This window comes from Dysidea avara, chromosome 4 (genome assembly GCF_963678975.1).
Source record: "Dysidea avara chromosome 4, odDysAvar1.4, whole genome shotgun sequence".
NCBI classification, from domain to species: domain Eukaryota; kingdom Metazoa; phylum Porifera; class Demospongiae; order Dictyoceratida; family Dysideidae; genus Dysidea; species Dysidea avara.
This window is the reverse complement of record NC_089275.1, coordinates 39,364,323-39,381,770: the sequence shown is the minus strand read 5'-3', so window position 1 is coordinate 39,381,770 and position 17,448 is coordinate 39,364,323. Positions and strand designations below refer to the sequence as shown.

The 17,448-nt window shown below is 37.6% G+C and overlaps 2 long non-coding RNA genes across 2 annotated transcripts; one reads left to right on the top strand and one right to left on the bottom strand.

Annotated features, from left to right (window-relative positions):
• The first annotated feature begins 7,317 nt into the window (after positions 1–7,317).
• On the top strand, positions 7,318–16,487 carry LOC136252777 (uncharacterized). The gene is made up of 3 exons (XR_010699785.1): positions 7,318–7,427; positions 11,393–11,432; positions 16,409–16,487. It is a non-coding gene; the product is annotated as an uncharacterized lncRNA (long non-coding RNA).
• On the bottom strand, positions 12,840–13,581 carry LOC136254284 (uncharacterized). Its single transcript, XR_010700414.1, has 4 exons — positions 13,353–13,581; positions 13,241–13,297; positions 13,127–13,188; positions 12,840–13,070 (listed from the first exon to the last, which is right to left on the bottom strand). It is a non-coding gene; the product is annotated as an uncharacterized lncRNA (long non-coding RNA).
• Positions 16,488–17,448: the final 961 nt, after the last annotated feature.

The window sequence follows — 17,448 nt, the reverse complement described above, 5'->3', positions numbered from 1 at the left end:
CTCAGTCAACCTAGAGGCCAAATACAAAACCCACATTTGACCGGGCCTGCAAAAACAGGGCATGTGGGAACAAACTACATCCCATCACATTACAGATCATATCTCAGCACTGGAATGAAATATCTGCATTCTGTAGCTTGCCTTATAAAGCCAATTGCATGTTTAATCAGTGATGAAAATTGCATGGCCATAGCATAATTAACATAAAAGTTATGGTTCATGAAACGCTAAAAAAACAGTCAAATTTTGTGTGCCCACATGCCCTATTTTCGCAGGCCCGGTCACATATTGTTGTTTTCCGCAATACTTGCTTGGCATGTAGAGCAATGTGTCTTTAAACTGTTCTAAAAATTTCGTTGAGATTGAACCATACGTTTTCGAGAATGGCTAGTTTGAAATTTGAATTTAGTTTCCCCCACGTAATTTGCTCTCTGTAAGAATTTAACTCGGAATTTAAAGAATGAGCAGAGCACAACTGTGTATAAAGCTCAATAAAGCAATGTGTATAGATTCTCTGATAGTAATAAATAGTTTGAGTTTGGCAGCCTTTCCTGCATATGTCAATGCTACTGTATGAACAAAGCAAAGACGGCCAAACTCAAACTATTAATTTTATTGCTATCAGAGAATCTATACACATTGCTTTATTGAGAATCAAATTTGTGTGGCATTTATGAAGATGCTCACACACTTAAAAACTAGCAGCATCACATAGTTCTCATTAACACTTTAACAATAATATTGTATTATCTGATTAGCTAAAATTAATTATACAACTTGCATGCCTTGCACATGGCCACATTATGATATCATTACTTTTTGTCACAGTTAACTCTGCTTTACTTGGACATGCACTTTTTTTACAGCTATAAGCTGTTTTTGGATGGGATTAAAATAGGATAATATCTTACTTTCAAGCAAATGACTTCTTTTGCAATGAGCAACATGGATTTCGTAGCAGGAGATTTTGTGAGATGCAGCTATTAACTGTTATGGAACACTGGGCTAGGTGTATCGATGATGGAACTAGTGTTGATGTTGTGTACCTAGATTTCCAAAATGCTTTCGATAAGGTTTCCCACAGACGTTTGTTGACTAAGTTAGAAGCATATGGTGTTAATGGCTTGGTACTTCGTTGGATTAAAGCTTTTTTATCAAACAGGAAGCAACGAGTATCATGGAGCACTCTCCGAGTGGTCTACTGTCACTAGTGGTGTCCCACAGGGTAGTGTGCTCGGTCCCATCTTATTTGTTATATATGTCAACAACCTACCTGACTGTATACAGAGCTATTTAGGTATCTTTGCTTATGACAGAAAACTTTATCACCCCATCTGCTCATCTGAAGATTCTTCCATTCTACAAGAAGACATTGATTCCGCTTTGCAATGGTGTGACACATGGCTATCCTTTCTTAACCTTCCTAAATGTCACTACAGCACAATTGGACATTCTTCATCAAACACAGAGTATTATTTCCCCTCCGAAAATGAAGTAAATATGATCTCCATGGTTGTGGAGGAAAAGATCCGGGTGCAGTATTTGATAAAGATTTGAAGTTTACATCTCATGTTAATCAAATTTTAATGAAAGCTAACAGGGTATTGGGAATTATTACATGTAACTTTGACTCCAGGGATGCCAACACAATAAGACTATTATATGTTACTCTTGTTCGTCCAATTTTGGACTATGTGTACTGTCTGGAACCCTCATCTTATGAAAAACATCCGTAAATTAGAAGCAAAGAGCCACAAAACTTATATCCTCCTTCTATAATTTGACATACTTTGAAAGACTCCAAGAACTTATAAGAGGTCATAGTTTTTCACAGAGAATCATCAGTGATTGGAACACCCGCACGAAATTGTATCTGCACCTAATGTACTGATCTTTAAGACTAAATTAGATGTATTTTTGTATGACCACCAGTTTGATTTTATTTAGATGTATTTGAGATTGGTTTTATAAGACTTTGTCTTTCCTTGTACCAATTAACAAAATAATAATAGTAATGTTTTTACCAAATAAAGCAACCCTGTGAAGCGTATACAGCTAGACCTTTACCCACCACTATGCACGTTTATTGAGCACAGCAGCCCTAGATAACATTTAGCTAATGAGAACATTTGATCCTGCCCTGCAGAAGTAGCTGTGTTTACGATACCACGTTTTTGATGCAAATACCGCGACATGCAAAAAATTAAGGTGGCTATTTCTCAAACTAAAATGATCACGCCTCCAGTTTTATAGTGGTTCAAACATCAGGGCAGTAAGATAAACACCCTGCACTGGTAAAGAAATTATTTGGTGAAAAATGATTTTTTCATTGGGAACCCTATCTACGTGCATTTGTGGTGCCAGGTCCAGTTTGCACTGTCCTGTTGCTGAGGCACCGATTGCTGTGCAGCTCGCTGAGGCCCATATTTAAGTTCATTTGTATTTGCTCATTATGTAGTGTTTTATCTTAAACAAACAAAAAAAATCTATGAGAGTTTACGGTACCAGTTAGCAGACATGGGACCAAGTACATTTGAAAGTACTTAAGTAAAGTACAAGTACTTTTGAATTTTCCAAGTACAAGTACAAGTACTCTGGCGACAATCAAGAGAGTACTTAAGTAAAGTACAAGTACATGCTGGAAGTACTCAAGTAAAGTACAAGTACATTTTGCTATAGCAAAATGTACACTTATTCAGTGTATTGTAGTATGTAAGTGTACCTAGTGGGGTTGGTACTTTCAGGTTTTTGTCAACTATTCACTCTCTTAAACATTTAAAATGCACTAACTTTAGCAGCAGCATTGTTTTTATTTGCCAGAATTCTATGACATTATTAATTGTGGCTACATGATACATAGTAAGGTTAGGGAAGGCACTAGAAAGATAGTACAATGCACCTTCATGCAATTTTGTTATGTACCCACTGTGTACAAACTACGTACAATGTTTGCAGTACTTACAAGTACTTAAGTACTCAAGTACATACAAGTACTTAGCAAAGTACTTGAGTATAAGTACAAGTACACTGGGGAAATCAAGAAAGTATTTAAGTAAAGTACAAGTACTTTCAAATCTGTACTTAAGTGTACTTAAGTATAAGTACTCATGTACTTGGCCCCATGTCTGCCAGTTAGTGTCAAAAGTTGTCGAGTTTTCTGCGAGCTTCCGTGGCTGGTGAGGCTGAAAGAAGTGATCCTTGGCAAAGTAGATATGCTGATTTCAATTCTGCCATCCATTTTTTGGTAAGAAAAATGTTTTCTGGTGGTTCACGATGAAAATACATCTTGTAAAAAGGTATACCACCATCTAAGACTGCTCAGAATCCTGCATTTCAACCACCCTGGGATTCAAGGCATCCATCAGCATCAATCCAAGTGTAGTTCAAAAGTGAGCAATGTATTGTGTTGGGCAGAATTGCTTTATAGCATGCAAGGTCATGGATAACTTCTGAGAAAACAGAGTTTAGCATGTATACAAATCTTGTAAGGCTTCAGAACCAACTGTTGAGTTATATTGCTGTACCTACTGCTGTTATTGTCTATTTGTTGTGGCTGCAATGACTATTTTTGGTCAGGGACAGTTTATTATTGCTCTTGATTATGTAGTGATGTCATCATAATTATGTAATAATAATAATTACCATCCTCCATACTTTTATATGGCAAATAAAGGAAAGTGGTATCCAAAAATGCAACCTTAAGAATAATAATTATTGAACATTACTGTTTGTATATGTTGCTTTATGACTGTCATGTTTTATAAAGTAGTTGTTAGCTGTGACCTGTGATGCCAAAGATCACTCTGTTATGTAATATCACTTGTTAATTATCTCTGAATATATGTGGCACATGTGTATATTATTAATTCTGCAAAGAACATGCAGTATTCTTAGCAAATTCACGTTTGGTCATTCTACAGAGGAGTGAGAGGTTTTACCTAGCTCATGCATTTTACTACATTAAGTGGTTCTGTGGTGAAAATTTCATATCATTAGGAGTTTCATTTTCAAATCTATGACACTGATGATATTGTGCTTGGTGCCATCAATGTACAGGAAATCCCTCAAAATTTCGTATTCAAAAATCACCAATCTATCAACTTCTTTTACTAATATCTCTTAATAGGAACTATCAATTGGGGTAGGGTTTGCACTAAAATGATTCTAAAAGATAGCACAATATTTGCCATACCAAAGAATTTAAGGAATGTAAATATTTTAAATTGGTTGAAACTCCCTACTTGTAGCTGCTGCCTTGTGTGCTGAGGGCTTTGGAAAGAACTTTGCTAACACTGCTGTATGTTTTCTGTACTGTAGACAAAAGATGATAATGACTTCATCTTCAGAAGACTACCGAGGACTTGAACAGGAGCACTGACACCAGTGTAAGTTGTGAGGAATGTGTAGAACTTACCATGCAAGAATGCACTATAGCACAAACATTGTATTGCATATGTATATGGTTGCCTCACTCCTTGGTGGGGCATGCACTTTCGTTAGAAATTAGAAAATCACATGGTAGATAACTTTTTCCCTGGATTAGATGTTATTCCCTTGCCGCTACCTCCAGCACAGATAGTATAAGTGCTGGACAAAAGCTGCTTATTTAAAACTTTTAGGGCCTGAAGCCAGGCCCATCTCCGGAGAAGTATCGGCAGTTAGAACTATATGACTTTTACCATTGGTTGTCTAACATGTCAGCAAGACAGAGGGTGTATGACCGGATTAGTGGACTAGCATGAAGTTTATTTAAACAGCTTTTAAACCAGTAAACGTTATTAGCTTTAGGAGTATTGCTTTGTATTCCACACACTCAGTGTCTTGTCTTGCATTTTAGAGCTAACTGTAGTCTAGTTTTTGTTTGTTATATATTATAATCAATTCTTTTGTACACTACATGTAGTTTTTCACAAAAATGAAACTTTACCTACCTGTTAGATACAGTAGTATGCAATGAGAAGCGTTTTTCAAGCTAACTGAACACTGTCCACTCATTGCTGTTTATAAACATTATAAACATAGGCGGCGGAAAGGGGGGGGGGGGTTAGGGGGCTTGGCCCCCCTCAGAATGATATCACACCGAAATTATCTTTCTTGAAGTGGGGCTGAAAACCGTGATAAAGATCGAGATACTCTAATAGAGCAGTCACTCTAATAAAGTAGTCAGTGTGTAGAGAGCTATGTAAGGATTTTTATGTAGTTTATCAGCTAGAAATGGTAGCTGGTGAGGTGGAAAGCTCTTGTCAGTTGGTTGGGACCTTTTTTTTTTTTTTTTTTTTGGTCTCACCTTACCAAACTATAGAAATAAGTCTGGGTCAGCCCAGCCCCCCCCCCTCATATCAACTACTTCCTCCGCCGCTGATTATAAACCAAAATCTGTATTAAATATGCAGACTGTTTAGGGCTAGATGATAATTGCAGGTGTAAAACTGACTGAATTTTATGTACTAAGGCTAGAGAAAGCAGACATACACATTAGCAGTGTTAACAGTGCTAGTGTCATTGCTAGTGGTAGGCAAATTATTTTTGATAGTGAACGTACTACACTGAGGTTTTAATGCATTTTTGCGAACAACGTGCAAGTTTTGTATGTCTTGTGGTGAATGGTATTGATTTTTAAAATAATTTTGTGGTTATGTCTGGCTATAAAAGGCAAGAAAACAAAAAAAAGTTTGAGTCCAGTATCCAATGGAATACTCATCACAAGACAGATTGGGGTTAGATTTTCAGTGCATAATAACCGTTATAAAAATTATTGCTTATTATCAGCCTTCTGCAAGCTTGTCAATGTTATAAAGTCACTAGCCTGTCACAGCACTGTATTCTAGATTTACACTGTTGTACCATTCCTGGGGCAGGCCTGTCTTGCAGGATTGCTGCAGGATGGTAATGGTATTGTGGCAGGTATGTAATTTCAATTTACAGGCCTGTCACAGTCAAGGACCAGGGTATCCTGAAAAAAATTGCACGACAGGCCGGAACATACATGTAATTTGTTGCTATGGTGACCACTGTTGCTACTGGTAACTGTATTGCTTAGCTCGCTTAGTAGATTTCCAAGTTCCCTACAGTATAGACAGCAGTTATACATTATATCATACTGACTAACTTGCCTTTCCATCTTCCCATTGTATTAAAGGTTTCATTTCATATTTATAATCTTGCTAACAAGTAAACTTTTCATTGTGGAATTTGAAATGCAGCAGTGTTTACAGGCCTGTATGTCAGTTAGTACAGACTTGGTACAGGACTTTACATCCACAGCTCAAAATGAATGAATCTTTACAGGCCTGCCACAGATTTTGACTATTTCAAAGCTTGTTACCCGTTTATAATACAGACCTGTATAAAATGCGACACAGACCTGTTGTACATAATAGAGCAGGTTACAGGCCTGCTAACATACAAAAACAACTAATTCCATACCTGTACTAGGACTAAATTTTTGTAAGGGAACTAATGTAATTGTTAAGTGAATGACTAAGGGATTTTTGCAAAACTGAAGCCTTCAACAGTGATGGAAGTATGGTTGCTAGGGTAAATTATTTACCATGCTCACAAAACAAAATCAATCCTTAGCTGTGGTATTTAAAATATCATACTAGAGTGCTTCCGATATACTGGTAATTGTCTATTACTTAAAACCACACTGTACAGGGCTGTACCTGAATTATTTTGTTTCTCATCATAGTCAGTAATTATTTACCATAAACATATTGTAGCACAGTCTTAGTGGCTGCTTGTTTATAAGTCCACCTCTCTAAAAGGGTCAACTTATAATGAGAATTTTATATAATATAATTTCACCTGTTTATTATGGCCAAGATAGTTGGTCCAACGATGACTGTCTTATAGTATGTACAAGTTGAGCTGGATCCTGAAAAATTGCTAAGAATTAAAAGTGCATTTTTTCCCAAGAGAGTAAAAATTTTAGCGAACTAGATGATTAATGGTGACAGCCAAGGTGTCAACAACAGACATGTGCAATTTGGCCCCATTACAAGTTCGGGAAAGGGCTGTAATTAACATTGCATTTTATGGCTTCTTCATAGGAAATGTATGGTGAAAATTTTGATTGGCAGTAAATATTATGTCAGACAAAAAGATTTTGAAACATTTTTAGTGGGTCAAGCAGTGCTACAAATCAGCCAAATTTCACGATCATGTGTAATTGCATCCAAGAGTTATTAAATGTTTTTGAGGATTCAGCTCAACGCGTACATACTATAGACAGGATCCAATTTATGCACTAATTGTATACTGTATATTGATTATTGTTACAGGCTAACTCAATGTCAATTAGTGGAGTAGAAGGTAGGAGATCATGTGACGCTTGTTGTGATCATGTGATGTTAGGTGATGTCACTACTCTTTCTCATAGGATGATCAAACATGAAAAGAGTAGCATAACAAAGATGTTATCTGAGGTAGTGTGTAGTGAAGTATGAGTTGTCTGTCCATCTTTAACTCTAAAAGCTTCTAGCAATTATGTGTTCCTGATATTTCTGGCTAGAAATAAGGGTTGCAGTTCGGATGGCCATTTAGAATTTTTTTTGTGGGTTAAGCAATGGTGTTTCCATTGGAAATGTATAGTAAAATAGGGTTGGGCGGTATTGAATTTTACTATCCAGGGCTGGAGGAGGGAAAATTGAGTTGGTCAGGCCATTGACTATAACGTTGAAATTGCTACTATATACATGCCAATAAGAGAGGAGCTGTTTGCACAGTGTGCGAAGCACGAGCATTCTAGGGGGGGGGGGGGGGGCTGAAGGCATGCCCCCACAGGAAACTTTTGAAAATTAGACACTCAGACATGCAATTTTAGTGATATTTCACTTCTAGCTAGCTATATAAATGTGCTCAAGCCTATCTGTTGTTCTTCACACTTTCTATACTATGTATAATTGTAGACCTGACATAGAGGGGACACAGCATGAAACTTGCTGTATGGTTCATTTAGTTATAGCTAGCAATTAGAAGTTCAAGGGGGGTCCAGGAGCTGCAGAATTTTTGCAATTTAAGGGCTTGAAAATGCCTTAAAATTTAAAATTGACACTAAATTTTGAAGTAAAACTAACTAGCAACTTGCAACTTTCCCCCCAAATTTCACAGGGAATCCATGCAGCATGGCCCCCTTTAGCTAGGATATAATGATTATTATTATTTTTTTTATATATTATTTTTTTTTAATCCCGGGCTGGATGTACTGCCCTTGCCTACCACCCCCAGCACCTAGGAGCAAGTGTGCTGGACAAATGAAAGGGGGACAACTAGAAGTCCCTAGGGCCAGCAATATGGCCCATTTCCCTATGGCCATGTAGCAATATGACAACTAGAAGTCCCTAGGGCTAGGATATAATTATTATACAGTGAATTCACACAGTTACAGTAAAAAGCTACACAGCTACAAAATCACAGTATACTACTATAATGGTTTGTATGAAGTGAACGGATCATCACGTAAATATACTGGTGGACAGTCACGAGACCAATCGGTATTCGAAAATGGCGCGATGTGGGTGAGACTGAGAGTTTGCTTAGTATCTCAACAGGACGAGTGGGTAGTTGAAGAGGAGTGATTTCTACTCAACATCTCATCCAGATGGCCATCATGTAATGTATGGGTGTACAGCTTCTTGCCGCAGAATGAGTTATCTGGTTTGTCACTGCCAGCCCTTCGCCCAGTAAAAGAAGCCAAGAGAGACAAGCCAAGGAATGCTAATGATTATTTTATGGAAGATTGAATTGTGATATAAGTGTGCTGGTTTAGAATCAAAGAAGGCACCTGCCTTACACGTGATAAATGCCAACTGTCAGCACACATGATACTGTACGTAGAACCCACAATCATTTTTGTACAAAACGATACGAATGCTATGCTGTACTGTAAGGTAATTGGAGGTACTATACGTGTAGTTAGGCTGAGAAACTAGGTAACTACTCGTGTCATGCATTTTCAATAACGTCTGTAAAATGTATGTAGCTACATGTACATGTGATCGTCCAAAGATTGCATGAGAGTAATGTAGTTCGAGCGGGTCAGCTAGTTGGTTCAACTCCAGATTATTGGTCCGGCTCAGGCCTGATCAACCGGACCGTCTCCTCCAGCCTTGCTATCACAATATATCATGGAAAAAATATCACAATAGTACTAATTATCATGATATTATTTCATATTTTAATAGATGCTCTACTATGAAACTACACCTACCTACACAAGTGATATAACCTGCAGCAACATGAATGGATGTGCAAAAATACATGTACATAGCATTATCTATTTATTGAACTATACATGGATATATAGACATTAGCTAGACTTACAATTAAGCATGGAGAGGATGTGTCTTATACACCCAAGTGCATGATATAAATTCAGGAGTTCTACAGATTCTCATGCATGACTAAAAGACTGTTAACTATAGCAACAAAAGCTCATTCACTCACGCACATTTTATTAGCTATAATGCCACAATGTACAAAAATATTCTTTCCTCGATAAAAATCCAGAATAATAAAGTCCCTTTAGCAGCTACTTTCATATTTGCATGAATGCTCTATAGAGTTACTTGACTGCTCTATTAGAGTATATAGGTGACTGCTCTATTAGAGTATCTCGATCTTTCCTGGAGCTAAACAGCAGCACTATGTTTACAGTAGTTAGCTAATATGAATATTATTGGAAAACACCACGGTAATCACGATATTGTGATAATATCGTTTCCAAGAATTTACGACGATACTGGTATCGTTACATCAGAATATCGCGGTTTTACGATATAACTGAAATACCGCCCACCCCTATAGTAGGCATTCCTGTATTCGAGACTTTTTACTAAAAAAAATTCTCCGTATATTCCCCAATAGAACCCTGGCACAAAATAACAACTCGCATTTAACTTAGGATTCTGAGCTCCAATGAGGATGAAAATTGCTATGGGGGGTTGTCCACACGCTGATCATCATGAAAATCTTAGTTTTATCGTAAGCATTACATATAATTAAGTTTGGTGTTGTTTTGTAATCTTTTCAAGCCTTGTAATGTATTTAGAATACTTTACAACTTTAAAAAACATACTGTCGGGTGGAAGGTAGTCACTGGTGCTTACTTTAACGGGCGTAATTACTTCGCTCAGGTTAGTGATTTTCAGCTCCATAGCAATTTTCTGATGGCTGTGTCATCAACTCAAAAGTATCAACCACTTTAAAGTCAGTGTAACAATGCCGTAATTGAAACCACAACTCCAACTTAGGTATTGTTGCATCATTGTGACACCCCACTTTAGTTGTTTATCTTTATTATGTTGTCAACTTTATGTTGTCAACTTTATGTTGTCGACTTTATGTTTTACTTACTTGAGATAACCACTTGCCTATGGGTAGCTATACACCATTGTATTGAGAAGTGTGCAATAGGTGAAACATATTTGCTCACCACAAAGCATACAGAGATCACTGAGATCTGATAAGACCTGGAGTTACTCTCATTACATGTACAAACGTGAAGCTAGAAGCAACTGCAGTTTCAAAACAGTCCAGGTTGCTAGATGGCTTCCTAATTCAATTGTGCCATTTTTCCCTTTAAAATGTATGGGGAGTCCTGGAGAAGAAAAATATACCTTTTTCAGTTTTTAAGCACTGTGCATGCCAAAGTAGCTAATTCCAACCCAACAAACTATATATTTCTGAGATCGGCAATCAATATTCTATCTATTGAGCATATAAAAAGTCCATTTTTCCAAAATTTAAAAATCGGGCTGGAATGCCTACCTATAGTAAATTTGCCCTACGTAATGCTAGAATAGTTTTAAAAGTGCCCAATGATTAACATGTTGTGTGTGTATGTGCACATGACCGTGTCTTTTAGTGTATGTGGTATACGTATATCCATATTAAAGCTAATAGTAAAGGCTGGAGTCATGTGCTACACCAGAGTCTATATGTTGGATAAATGTGCTTTACCTCGTGTTTCATTGTTGCAAGTGAAGAATCCAAACTGCAAGTTGTATATGTAAGCACTCTTGGTATCCACAATCACTTTTCGTCTTGTGCACTCTAAGAGATGAATGGCTGGGCCTGAATAGATGCCAGGCTCGTTCACACACTGGAACCAAAATTACTTATAGGAAAAAACATCCAGGCTTTGTATGGATAAACTGTTTGTGTATGCTGTACAGGTATGTGTGTGTGTGTCTTTAATGTAAATGTGTATTGCATGAAGTCTGCTGTACAGTAGTGTAGGTCTGTACATTTCACATTATGAGGATGTTGTGATATTATCTGATGAGGTACATTGGCACTATTCTAGTGCATGTTCACCATATTCAAACTACGAACATCACGATTGTTTGTATATTACACAATACATATGTATATTGTGACATGTCCACAGGTGGTCCTGTCAAGTCAACCACACCTACAGGAAGTGGAGGGCAAGGAAACCTCTCTGTTCTGGTACCTGACTAATTCACTAGCATCAATAAGTGTTTGATGTGTAGAAGTGTCTGTGCAGTGCTTGTCTGTATTGCTCTAAACTGTAGAGAACTAATTTTATTGTACATTGTTTTGCTTCTGTGTTGCTTTGTTGATTGCATTCACCTGACTCCCTATTTTTCTTGATAACTCATGTCACACAGGTCACCCGCCTAAATGTTTAGTAGTGCTATGAAGCCCTTAAAATGCTATTTAAAATGCTTTGATATGTACCACCGTTACACAGAAACAGCTGTTAGTGTACAGAAGAACCTGTTAAATGGATGCTAAAAAATAAAAACCAAGATACCTGTATAGACCTTTAAATAGCTACATGTAGGCCTCATTGTGTTTTAACTTCCTTAGTACGTACATGATTACATGTAAACTGTCAAGCTGACCTGTAAAACAAGGCTTTTGGTTGGTCCAATGGTGTCCACATTATTGCAGGAGTCACTCTATCTAATGTTAGGATAATCTATTCCAAAACAGCCAAGTTGTAAAAAAAGAGTGCGGACCTCAGAAAGGCTATGGTGTAAAAAGATGTGAAATCCAAGGTGGCGGCCAAGAAATGGCTGTGATGGTAGGTTAATGGTAAAAATTTTAATACCAACAATTCAGATGAATTTGGTGCCGTTTGGTCTTGGCACAAAATTTACCTGAATTGTCGTTATTAAACTTTTTACCATTAACCTACCATCACAGCCATTTCTTGGCCGCCACCTGGATTTCACATCTTTTTCACCATAGCCTTTCTGAGGGCCGCACTCTTTTTTACAGCTTGGCTGTTTTGGATTAGATTTCACTTCTTTTTGTATTTGTATACCCCAAAGCCAGCCTATGACCAGCTTTAGGGCTTTTTAACCTTTCATTTTTTTCTTTACCACAGGAAGAAGAACAAGATGAAGCAGATTTTAAATACTTTAACTATAGTACGTTCGCATTGAGCTGAATCCTCAAAAATGATTCATAACTTTCGATTGCTACATCGCATGGGCCTCCTGTATTGCTCGAAACGTAGCACTTATCAATCCGCTAAAACTATATTAAAAGCGCTTCATTCGAATGTAAGACACTCCAGTTATGACACTGTAAAGTTTCGCCATACATTTTCAATGGGAAGCCTCTAAAGCGTGGCCCTTTGATGTTCATGTTGACACATGTTTGTGGCGAAGTCAGACGTCACACACCCGCCCTCAACACACATGATTTCACCATCCGTTATGTAAGAGGTTGTAATACACTTTTACAACAAAAATAAAACAGTTTTTGTGTGTGTAAAACAGAGTTGCATAAGTAGAAGAGCTGGGGCCACTGTTGCACTGTATTTAGAAGATAAGTGGCCTGCTTAACTTCTTCAACCTCAAAAGAGAAAAAACCAAATTATAACAGCTCAAAATCTGTTATGCAGCATTGGTGTTCCTGCAAGTGAGCCAAACAACATGCATTTTACTTCACATTTACCACACAGCTGCCTATCGTCTTCTGTTCCCATTTAGTCAATTTGTCATTTTAATCATTTTCTCATCACTTCGCCACACATGTACACAGTTTTTCCAGCCAGCATTTTGTTTTTGAAGTTACATTCCCAAAAAACTCTAAAAGTTTCAACAAATGAAATAATACTGTTTGTATGAATTTGGGCTGATAGTACCTGTAGCGACTTCCAAACACTCCTGCACTGATAAGATATACAAGGGATGGTATGTTCAATTTCTGCTAGCACAATAGAGCAATGATATTTTGTTATTAAAGTGCACACACTTACACTTCATCTGTATTTTCATGTACTTCACAGAGTTTAATCCCAGTTACCTGATGACTCCTGGGGAACAAAATCAAGTTGTAACACCAATGTTGCAAATATCAAACAATCTTACATCAGATGAAGTAAGCCCAGAAGAAGACTTGGACCTGTTGCTGCTAGTGGAAGATTCATTAATACCACCATCGCCATCTTCACTATCACTGCTGATTTGGATGAGGAATTGCTCTAGAAGTTCTTCATTATCCAAGTTTCATCTAAATACACAACTGGTCTTCCTTCAGTTCTATTGCACTTCGTTCGTCTTTAATATTTATGATGCTGATGGACTATGCAGGACTGCTCATAGCATACCCTGCACATATGTGTAGTGACATTATAGCACAAACAGTTTCAATGTTAATCTCTAGTCATTAATCGTCTTGTACTTAAATACCATATCACTTAACACTCTTTAAAGCTATGTTCTATCCCCAGAAAAAACACCATCAATCTTAAGTTTGGCCTAAGACAGAGTACGTGACAAAGTTCCAGGGTTCAAAATTTAACTTACCAAATCTTTGAGAGCAATAAATTTCCTTCTTTCTGTACAATGAATGGATCTTGTCTGATGGCATCTCGGTCAAAACTGTCTGCATCAACATGGACTCGTGAACATTTGTACCTGACGACTACAATTGAGCGGGCTTGTGCAAAATGCTTTTTGTACCTTTTTCTTGGCGTACGCCTTTCTTGCGGTGCTCCATTCTAACTCTTACAATGGATGTCCTTGAAATCCCTGCGTGGTGTAATGTATGCCAAAACCCAACAAAGAAGGCATTACATACAATACCAGTGGCCTTCCAGATTCTCTCCGTGATGTTGATAGAAATTTTAGATTTCTTTGCTTCTTGCATAAAGTACTCCCATAATTTCATAAGTAGATACTTCGTTTGGCTGTTTAACTCCTTTCCAAGAGGGTTTCGCTCCGCACTCGCTGACGGTGAACTGGACGCCATATTCTCAACAATTAAGTGAGCGCCCGTAACATGGTCTTACGAATAAATGCGTCATGAACATTATGTTTAAAAAGCCTTTGGTCTTGTATGGCTTCTTAATCAACAACCCAGGATTCAGCTCAACGCGAAAGTACTATAATTCAGATTTTATCAGTAAATGTACAAATTATATATATATATATACATATATATATAATACAAATACATGCATTTATTACATGTCAATTATTTCCTATGGATAACTTGTTTGCAGCTGATCTCTCTACTGGGTGACTTGAAATGTATATGAACTCTGTACAGGATAATTTTGTTTGTAGCTGAACTCTCTACAAGGTGATTTGTTTCTTACTGATATCTCTACAGGGTTACTTTGTCTGGCTTATCTCTCTAAAGGGTGATTTGTTTTTGTAGCTGAACTCTCTACAGGGTGATCCTTCTAGCTGATCTTTCTACAGGATGACTTGTTTGTAGCTGAATTGTCTGCAGGGTGATTTCTTTGTAGCTGAACTCTCTAAAAGGTGATCCTTCTAGCTGATCTCTCTACAGGATGAGTTGTTTCTAGCTGAACTCTCTACAGGGTGATTTGTTTGTAGCTGAACTCTCTACAAGGTAACTTCTTCTAGCTGATCTTTCTACAGGGCGATTTGTTTGTAGACGAATTCTCTACAGGGTGATTTGTTTGCAGCTGAACTCTCTACATGGTAGTTTCTTTGTAGCTGAACTCTCTACAATGTAACTTCTTCTAGCTGAACTCTCTACAGGGTGACTTGTTTCTAGACAGGGAGACTTGTTTCTAGCTGAGCTCTCTACAGGTGATTTGTTTGCAGCTGAACTCTCTTACATGGTGGTTTCTTTGTAGCTGAACTCTCTACAAGGTGACTTCTTCTAGCTGATCTCTCTACAGGATGACTTGTTTGTAACTGAACTCTCTACAGGGTGATCTGTTTATAGCTGAACTTTCTACTGGGTGTTTTGTTAAGCTGAACTCTCTACACTCTCTACAAGGTAACTTCTTCTAGCTGATCTTTCTACAGGGCAATTTTTTTGTAGCTGAATTCTCTACAGGATGATTTGTTTGCAGCTGAATTCTCTACATGGTGGTTTCTTAGTAGCTGAACTCTCTAAAATGTGACTGCTTTTAGCTGAACTCTCTACATAATGGTTTCTTTGTAGCTGAACTCTCTATTAGGTACCTTCTTCTAGCTGATCTGACTACAGGGTGACTTGTTTGTAGCTGAATTCCCTACAGAATAACTTGCAATGTAATGTAATTGAGTAAATTATAAACGCAGCTGAATGCTCTATTAGGGTGACTGTTCTATTAGAATATCTCGATCTTGCATTCGCTACACGTAGTTGCCTTTCGAAACACAACTCAGTGGTTTGTACTCCGATTCTTCTGAACTCCTGCAAGGCCTTTCTATGATGATTATTCCAGCTACATACTGATTTTCAGCTCATTGCTCTAAGCGGTTTGCCTGGTAGACACGAAAACTAATAGCTTTTTTTATTCATAAAAATTTATCGCGTAATTTTGACACAGGTTAGGTTTTGTATCATATCTCCATGGTCTTTATCCCGATTCCTTTCAAACCACAACAAGGCACTCCTACGATGGTTACTCCATCTACATATCAATTTTCAACTGATTCCTCCAATGGGTTTACCCTGTAGACGTGACAGACCATCAACCTTATTTTACGAAAATAATTGGTCATAACTCCGTGAATGTTCATCGGATTCCTACCAAAGTTGGTACTGAGATCCGCCTGAATGTGCCCTTTACACGTGCTAATTTGCAGCCTGATCCGAGCATGCATTCGTGTTTTATGGCGGATTTTGTGAAGTGTGTAAAATGAAGATGAAGAAGAAAATTAAGAAATCAAAACGAACTTTTGTTTGCACGTACCTCGGAAATGGCTGGAGCGATTTTCAAATTTGGTAATTAGACTCCCCTAACTGGCCGGCACTTCTGTAGCAAATTTAGTTCCAATCTGATTAGGGATCACAGAGCTACATAGGTGTGAAAATTGCATTTTCTTTCTTCCTGTTAATATACTCATGGTGTGGCACGACAGCTTCTTGGGCCGCACGACACGCTACCGTGTGTCTTGATATACTCACCAGCCTATGTGTACTATTAGGATACTGTTATCGTTTGACTTCACTGTAGTACACAGTAAACTACGACAAGTGGTGGAGACAATGTTTAGTAACCATGATGCGATTGAGGTGTCGACTCTACCAAATAGGTTAGTGTGTGTTGTTGTACAATGCTTATCCACGTGGGCTCAATTATACACCTGGTACATACTTCATCCCAAGTCTGACTCTGCCTAAGATATACACACCTCAGAACCTGGGTCCATGGAGTGTTCAAAACTAAGGTATTATTTTGTTAATCGTCAGATTAATGTGTTGCATATTAGATAACCCAGATACTGGTATACATGTATGCTTCACCTCATGTTTCACTGTTGCAAGCGGATATTCCAAATTGCAACTTGAAGCATTCTTTAATCTTTGCCACCCTGTGCCTGGTGTACACTATAAAATAAACACCCAGGTCTTACTGAGGTTTTTTAATTGCCAGGTCCAGAATCATTTATATAGGAAGTGGCTTAATTTTTGTGTAGATGGATATACTGTCCTGTGGTGTGTATTGTGTGTACAATTTGAAAGTGTTCACCATTACTGTTACTACCACTGCAGACCATTTGTTTTGTCAAGATTAACCAGTAGAGTGGAAAAGGAGAAGAAACTCATTCAACAGTGAGTTGTCAGTTACGTATGTACCATTGATTGTCTCTTAAACTATTTAGTATTTGTGTCCCCAAAGTCATAGGATGATGACAGCAGATGGCTGCAAGCTGTTCATTATTAAGAGTTTTATTCCAAGGTTGCTTTTCCTTCTGTCTCTTAAGACAAGCATCTTCAGAATTAATTTATGTGTGCTCAATACTGTGGGCTAATTTTGAAATTTATACAATACATAATGTTGGCAAATTACTTTACTTTGCAGGAGATGCATAGGATAGTGTGAAATGCTTCTTAGTGATCGACAGTCACACATCAATTTGCAATTACTGTTTTCATTGTAAATAGTTCCAAGTAGTATAGGCCTATAGGGTATTGAAGCTGAAGGTATCACAACTATTGCAGGGCTGTATACAGAAACAAATATAGCGTTTTGCAGTAAACTGGTCATAATGT